The sequence below is a fragment of the Lipotes vexillifer genome, unplaced genomic scaffold, assembly GCF_000442215.2.
Source record: "Lipotes vexillifer unplaced genomic scaffold, Lipotes_vexillifer_v1.1 scaffold812, whole genome shotgun sequence".
Lineage (NCBI taxonomy): Eukaryota > Metazoa > Chordata > Mammalia > Artiodactyla > Lipotidae > Lipotes > Lipotes vexillifer.
In genome coordinates, this window is record NW_006796787.1 from 315,800 (window position 1) to 324,052 (window position 8,253).

At 37.4% G+C, this 8,253-nt stretch overlaps 1 protein-coding gene across 3 annotated transcripts in view; it reads right to left on the reverse strand.

The window, feature by feature from the left end:
- Positions 1-8,253, reverse strand: part of VGLL3 (vestigial like family member 3) — a 41,620-nt gene that overhangs the window by 11,008 nt on the left and 22,359 nt on the right. The window lies entirely within an intron of this gene.

Here is an 8,253-nt window from a genome sequence, read left to right on the forward strand (position 1 = left end):
AAAGAGTAAATTATTGATAAAATCAATCTTTCTCCTCTCTTTTTCCTTGTCTCTTTCTCTTACATACACATATGCACATACATACATACATACATACATATTTTTCTCTTATTCTCTCCTCCTTAAACTCATATTAGTGACCCCAATACCTTCAGCCCCAAAAGGAAACACAAATTGACAAACTAGTCTTCACTGCTTTCATTGAATTGTAAGTACATGTACACATATGCTCAGCAATACTGCACAAAACATGCTTCACTCATAGATTACCCTCTTGATGGTAGTCACTTGATTCCACTTTTTTGCTACTATGAATATTGTCACAATAAACATTTTTGTACCTCTATCCTCATATGCTGCTGCTTGTATTTGTGTGGCATAGACTCACAAGAGGAAGTATACTGTGCCAAAGGTTATGAGAATTTTTAACTGTAATACATTTTCTAGTTCACTTTTTTAAAAAGCTTACAATTCTTTAATTTTCTACCAGCAATGTATGAAAAATAGCATTTTCCCTTGACCAAGATGTCTTTCACAAGAATTCACACACACATTCCACACAGGCAATTATTTGTATTATTATTCAAATGCATCCTAAAACATTCAGAATCCTCTCAGAAGGCTTCTGCATTTGTCCAATAAGGTCAGAGGAGGATCTGTGGGAAGAAATCCCCAGGTTTCAGGCATTGTGACATTACGGCACCATTCTAAGGATGAAGGGCCGGGAGAGAGCATGGGCAAGGTCTACATGGCCCTGGGAGAGCAGGGTAGTTTCATTAAGGTCATGCAGAATCCAGCCCTGGATACTCAAAACTGACAGCAGTGCTCTGGAATGTATTTCTCCCTCTGATTTACCATCCTGCTACTTTTCATGCAGATTTCACTCTCTGGCTGGGATCTCCTGGCCTTTTGCATGCATCTCAAAGATGGTTTCCATCTTCTTCTGGCCACGAAACTGTCATTCTGGACATGTGCCTTGTACAACTAACACCATTCAAGAGTGTGTAAATACTGTAACATACCTTTGGTGTTTTTTCTTTTTTTTTTCCTCTCAGCGGAAAATAGACTTATGCCATAGGCCAAAGAAAAAGAAAAAGGATTACAGAAAGTGTGAAGCAATCAGCTGTTAATTACTGAAGTCTTTACTGTCACCAAATCATAATAAACTGTAAAAAAAAGTCCACAGGAAGTATTACTTTATAAACATTCTTCCTAGTATTTTTTTTTAACCCACAACTATTTCTTTGTGACATTGTAACTATTCTAATTGAGATAAGGCCCTCAAGGTAAGTACCCAGAAATCTATAAATCTCTATCAACCAGTGACTGTCATTGAAAAATCACATAGTCCTAGGGATGGCTTCTATATTAAAATGACACATTTAATGTGTCTCCCTGCTGAAATCAAATGATTAGAAGTAAGCTTCTGTGTCTATTCTATTTTATGACACTATTAAATAAAATTCCTTAACTTCTGCATTTATAAAAATCATTAATAACGTCAGGAAAGACTTCAATGAATCACCAACCCCATGACCTTCATATATATATTAAATGACTAGTATATACGTTTCAAAGAAGTGGTGAAATGGAAAAGAGAGAAACTGTTTGTAGTTGAGCCCCTATCATATGTTTTGCTTTGATGCCTTCTCTTCTCTATGCTGAAAAATATCTTGGTGTTTTAATATTTTTTAGAGCTCATAATATCCTCTCAATGATCTCTCTCCAAATTTAGCATATTCCTCTTTCATTATAAAGCCTGGATTTGGAGCACTAGGCTATCAGGTAAATATTCAAATGTCTTAGGTTGGTAACTCTTGGTTTCCTTTGGTCTTTTATTGTAAATGTATATGTTTAGAGAGAGAAATGATTTTCAGGAAGTTACTGTATGCAAAGTTCCATGATTTTGATACCCTTAATATTCCAAATAAAATTCCAAAGCTTGTCAGCACCAGACCACCTACAAGAAAGCATGGGTCTTGAGAGGTGATCTAGAGAGATGGTAACTTACAGGCTGGATGGAAAAGCAAGTGGTGACTTTATATCCATTTCTCTTTCATGGAGAGAAACTGCTTCTCCATTTGCTGCTCTAGTACGTGAGCTATTTTTACCCCGCTCTTTTATTTCCTATATTTGATAAAACAAAGATATTTATATTTCTAATGGATCTCAATGTAAAGCGTCCATATAGTATTAAGCAAGACTGATTTTAACCAATGAAGGAGTTTAATTAGCCTATTTCAAAGGGAATACTGTATAATAATTTTAAGCAAAAATAATTACAACTTAGATTGCATTGAAATGCATTTTTGGTCATTTATGAAAGACGTCTCTTTCACAAAATATTCAGATTAGAAGATTCAGATTAAACCAGATTTATATATATATATATATATATATATATATAAAACTATAAATATATATGTAGAACTATGAATACATATATTTATACATATATAAATGCAGATATGTATAAATATACATTTATACATATATAAATATATATATATAGCTTATAGGCCTTATATCATAAAAAATTCAGAAAACTATCTAAGGTGATTCTACTTTTATGATATTATCAGACACATAGTGTCTATGAAGAAAAAAATAAAAGAAGGACGTTTGTGAACTCCTAACTTCCCTATTGTTGCCCAGTGCTCCCTATTCACTACCAAAATTTAAGAGCTCAAAAATATTTTTTCCAGGTTTCTTAACAGAGTATTGCTGTTTGCACAAGGAGGGCAGATACAGATGCCCTACAATCATATCAACACACTGATCGTTCTGAGCGATGTATATGAAGTATCCATTTAACAGAGGGAGTCATAAGTGACAGCAAATCAGGCAAGGCAGGAAAGTAGGGCCAGGGCAGGGTGAGGCAAAATTTAAGGAGGTATGTACTTGCAGGTCTTGGAAAGTGAGTATCTCTTTAAATTTTGAGTTGAAGCACCTCACTCTCCTCACCCTAGCTTGGGCCCTTCAGAAAAGATGGACCATCTCTCCTCATGCTTGTAAAAGAATTTTGTCTACCGAACCCCAGAACCCTATTCTTTTACTGTATTATGATACTCTGTAATTAAATTTTTAAAAAATTAATTATGGCTATAGTAAATGCTCTTTGAAATATTTTCAAGAAATAGAGGGGTATATAAAATAAAAAGTGAGGTTCTCTCAACCCCATAGTTCTACTAGGTACATAGCCAAGAGAACTGAAAACATATGTTCACCCACAAACTTGTACATGAGTGTTCATTACATTATGCTTATTAGCCAAATAGTAGAAACAAACCAAATACTGAAAGAATGAATAAACAAAATGTGGTTTATTCATACAATGGAATAGTATCCACCCTAAAAAGGAATGAAGTTCTGATACATCCTATATGGATGAATCTTGAAAACACAGGCCAAGAGAAAGAAGGCAGACACAGAAGGTCACATATTGTATGACTCTATCTATATGAAATGTCCACAATAGGAAAATCCATAGAGGTAGAAAGTAGATTAGTGGTTGCCAGGTAATAGTGGAAGGAGGAAGTATGGAATTTCTTGTCGAGGTGATGGGAATGTTCTATACTTAGACAGTGGAGATGGTTGTAGAACATTGTCAACATACTAAAACCCACTGAATTGTATGCTTTAAAATGTTGAAGTGTATGATATGTGAAATATTGTTCAATAATAAATTTTTTAAAGCTAAAATGAGTGAAGGTCTGATCACTTTCCCTTACATAGTCAGAATTTATTGTGTACCTACTATGTGCAGGGCACATCTGTAAATGTTTTACTTCATTAACTCATTTAATCCTTGAAACCACCCAATGAAACATCTTTGAAAGATAAGGAAGTTGAGGCACCAAGCAGGTTAAAAAATTTGCCCAAAGCCCTGTAGCTAGCAAGGGACAGAGCTGGGCTTATAAAACCAGGCAATCTAGCTTCAAAGCTCACATTGCACACTAATTACTAGGAGTAGTGGCCATTAAAAGTTGGGGTATATACTTCTAGGCACATACATGCATATGTATGTGTGTCGACAGATAACAAGTATTCACATGGGACTATACATACTAGAGGTCAGCAAACTATAGCCCATAGACCAAATCAGGCCCACCATCTGTTTATACATAATCCATGAGCTAAGAATGGAAGAATGGATTTTATATTTTTAAATGGTTGAGAAAGAAGGAATGAAAAAAGAAGAGTATCATTTCATGACACACAAAAAGCATATAAAATTCAAATTTTAGTATCAATAGAAATTTTATTGGGACACCGCCAGCTCATTTATTTTTTGGTCTGTGATGGGCTTTTACAGTACAAAAGCAGAGTTGAGAGGCGGCAACAGACAGTGGGACCCCCACAAAGCATTAAATATTCCTATCAGGCCATTTACAGAAAAATTTTGCTGACCCTTGGATTATGCCATACAAGATACTCTAAAACTTTCTTAGGTCACTAAACATTATATCATGTTCAACCTCCCAGACTTCTTAATTTCATTAAAGGGCTGCAAAATTAAAGTGCACCTAAAATTATTCAACCTCCCCCCTATTGACGAAAAGTGCATATTCTTTACCAAATTTCTCTCCAAATGGTTGGATTAATTTATTTACCTCCTAATGTAAAAATGACTTACATTTTGGTGGCCTAAGTACCTGGTCTTTGGGAAGTTTCGGGCCTGTCTCACCTGAATGCAGGCTCTTTTCACAGTTGCTCAATGGTCACCTAACAAAGATGTTGAGTCCTGAGCTGTTTTGGGCTGCACGGTCAGGTCAGCTTTGCACAGATTAGATAGAGGGACTCATCTCTCATTCTTCTCAACAATGTTACCTTCTCTGCTTGGGCCTATTATACAGAAACTTCTTTTACAAGTAGTTAGAAAAGTGGAAGAGTAGCTACTGCTCTTTTTTTTGTCCCTCTGTAGTGGATACTGTAGTGGGCTGTCAGGTCCCTCACTATTCTGTGTTGAGATATTCATTCTCCTGCTGTTGGCAGCTCATGACCTTCAGTTGTTTCGCTTTGGGAATTGCTTTCAGCTGAACAAGGCTACCTTGCCTAATGTCATGACCTTTCTTCCAGGGGCAAATCCATCCAGTAACTGATCAGTGTGGGAATATAAAAGCCCATCCACCTTGACTTAAGGCAAGACAATTATAAAAGGCCATCCCAGATCTAGAGCTCCCTGTAGAATCCACTGAGGTTCAGTTGAACTTATTCATTGTGAGACTTCTCCTGTTCAATTCTTCTCCCATTGCACAAAGATGTTGCCCTGAGAACACTACTGCATAAATTTCCTACAACCAAAACTGCATCAGAGAGTCTGTTTCTTGGGGAAACTGACCTAAAACACTCCTAGCTCTTCCTAAAGGAAGAGAGATGTGATATTTGATATGATGCCTGAGAATAGGAGAGGAAAATGAGTCCCTGTGGCCTAGCCCCTTCAACTCTCTCTTTTTGGGGCCACCCTCATGCAGGGAGGTGCATGCTCCTCCTGCTGCCTTTGTAAGGTAAGTCATGCCTCAGACTATGCTTTTCTGAGGCAAATCTGACCAACCATCATCTCTTTTCACAGTAACAAGGCTCTAAACTGTGTGACAAGGAAGCTGCCTATGGGAATCTTCTCTGAAGACTAGATTTTCCCTAGGATTGGATCTCCAAAAATCTAAACTTAGCTGAGGATTCCAGGAAGTTCAATTATGGTAGTAAGCCTAAGCTAAGATCTCCAATTTGGCCTGATCAATAATTATGCTAATGATTTGATCTTGATCTGCTTGATTCTTTTGTCTTTGTTTGTTCAGTTGGGTTAAAACTATGGGACAGGAAAGAATCATGATCATCATCCTAAACCCACACTGACAAAGAGGAGCACTACATACATCCAAAAGGTAAACCTTCATTCCTCAATATTAACCATTTACAGTCTAATTTAACAGTTTTAATTAATAGTCTCTTTTACCTATATAAACAGGGAGATGCTACCCCAGCAACTCTTTAGATTGGGGCAGGTCTTAGTTCAAATCCACCTTGAGCATTTGTGATTTAGGAAGCAGTTTTCAAATAGGAAAACTGAGCTGTGTCCTTATCAATAACTGAATCAGAGAAGATCCATCTCAGATTTGGTTTAAGGATTAAAAGCAAATATATATATATAAAGTATCTCTGGCAATACCTTATATAGTGGGTATTCAATACATATTTATTCATAGCTCAGTAAGTATTAAGAACTATTATATAATATACCCATATGGGTGCTCTCTAGATTCTTCAGAGAGAACAAAAATCCCCTCTCTTCTACTTCCAAAAGGTAGGAGGCTGACTTTTCATTCCGAAGAGACTGTTTCAAGCCAAAATTCTGGACAGTGAGTCAAGGAATCAGAGTCACACCAAAATTAACAAGTACAAAAGTAGGTAATAAGTGACAGAGAGAAACAGGGAGCAAAGGCAATCACATTCACCTTCCCCTTTATGTTATAAAATACAAAGGTTGGATGCTACAGACTGAATGTTTGTGTCCCCGCAAAGCTCATGTTAGATCCTAACCCCAAATGTGACGGTATTAAGATGTGAGGCCTTTGGGAGGCAATTAAGTCATGGGGTGGAGCCCTCATGAATGGGATTAGTGCCCTCATAATGAGATCCCAGAGAACTCTCTTGTCCCTTCCCCAAGTGAGGACACACTGAAAAGACAGTATCTATGAAACAGGAAGTGGGCCTGCACCAGACATTGAATGTGTTGGCACCTTGGTCTTGGATTTCCCAGGCTCCAGAACTGTGAGAACTAAATGTTTGTTGTTTAGCCCACCCAGTGTATGGTATCCTGTTGAAGAAGCCCAAACCAAGAAAGAAGAAAATGTTCCATTTGCCTGCTAAGAGCATTGTTAACTCTGGCCACACAGGTACCTGGAAAGTGAGAGCCTGCAGAGACTGGTTGCCAATGATGGCAGCTACCAAACTGGGGCTCTCATTAGATTTGGCCCCAGGCATCAAACAACTCAAGAGTTGCCTTCATACTGTTAGTGTGTGGCAAAGGAAGGAGGGAAGCCTGTGGTGGTTAGCCCCGTCATATTCTCTTCTCATAGAGAGGGAGAACCAAGTCCCCTGAGAGTTTAGAAAACCAGCTTGAACCCAGAGGCTAAGTAGGAAGCTGAAATGGGTAAGGTTAGGCAATGACCAACATTGGAAAGCTCAGTAAAGAACAAGTTAACCAAGATAAGAATGTTTCACTTATGTCAGGATGAACGCAACTTGATGCTCAGCATTTATTACTCTGGGGATTTCTCTGCTGTGACCAGCATTCAGATTAAAGATCTTGCACACTAAGAATAAAACTAAGAAAAACTATGAAAAGAGTGAGTTTTCTCATCACAAGGAAAAAATAAAGAACTAAAATTTATAAAAAAGAAAAGAGTGAGTTTCCTTAAACTTCTGGAAAGAAAATTCTAATTTATCACAAAGTGTTCCAGGAAAAGAACCTGGGATTGGAGGTGGAGGTGGCTGCACCTGGGGATATAATCACTGACCTGATTTGTCTTCTTAGCCTGTGATGCTTGTCATTTTGTGAACTCAGAACTACTAACACTATTAATATGTGTAATCTGGTCCAAAAATCAAGCTCAAACATTTAACACCATGACCTTCGGAACCAGTGAATTCCAGAGAGGAGCTGAATTCTCTGTGAAGAAATATTTCCCTTACCAGTTTGTTTCTAAATCTGTTGAACATAGACTTTAGAGTAATCTCAAGTCTGATGCTTTAAAACAAGAGAGAGAGAGGGAAAGAAACAGAAAGGAGGGAGAATAAGGAGGATGAGGAGAAGAGGAAGGAAAGAAGGAAGAAAGGGAGGGAGGGAGGGAGGAGGAAAACAACAAAAGGCAAATGAAGGGAAAGGAAGGGAAGGAGAAGAAAGGGAAGAGAAATCCATTCCTTGAAAATACATTCCATAATTCTTCTTAAAGACCACGATTATATTACATGGATTATACTCCAGAAAGCAGTTTGGTTTATAAATAATAAATAAGACCTGACAAAAAAGGAAGAAGGAAAAATTACTGAAACATACTATTTCTGAATTCTGTTAGGCATTACACATCACTGGTAGAGAGCACAGAGACATGAGAGATTTAAAGAATGTGTTTAAATCTTTGTAAATATAAGGTGCCAGAGATTCCAGTTCAAAGAAACAGATTACTAGCTTAAGAAATGGGAGAAAAGTTCTGAGACCTCTCTCACGCAGTCATACCAGTTTCTGCAGGA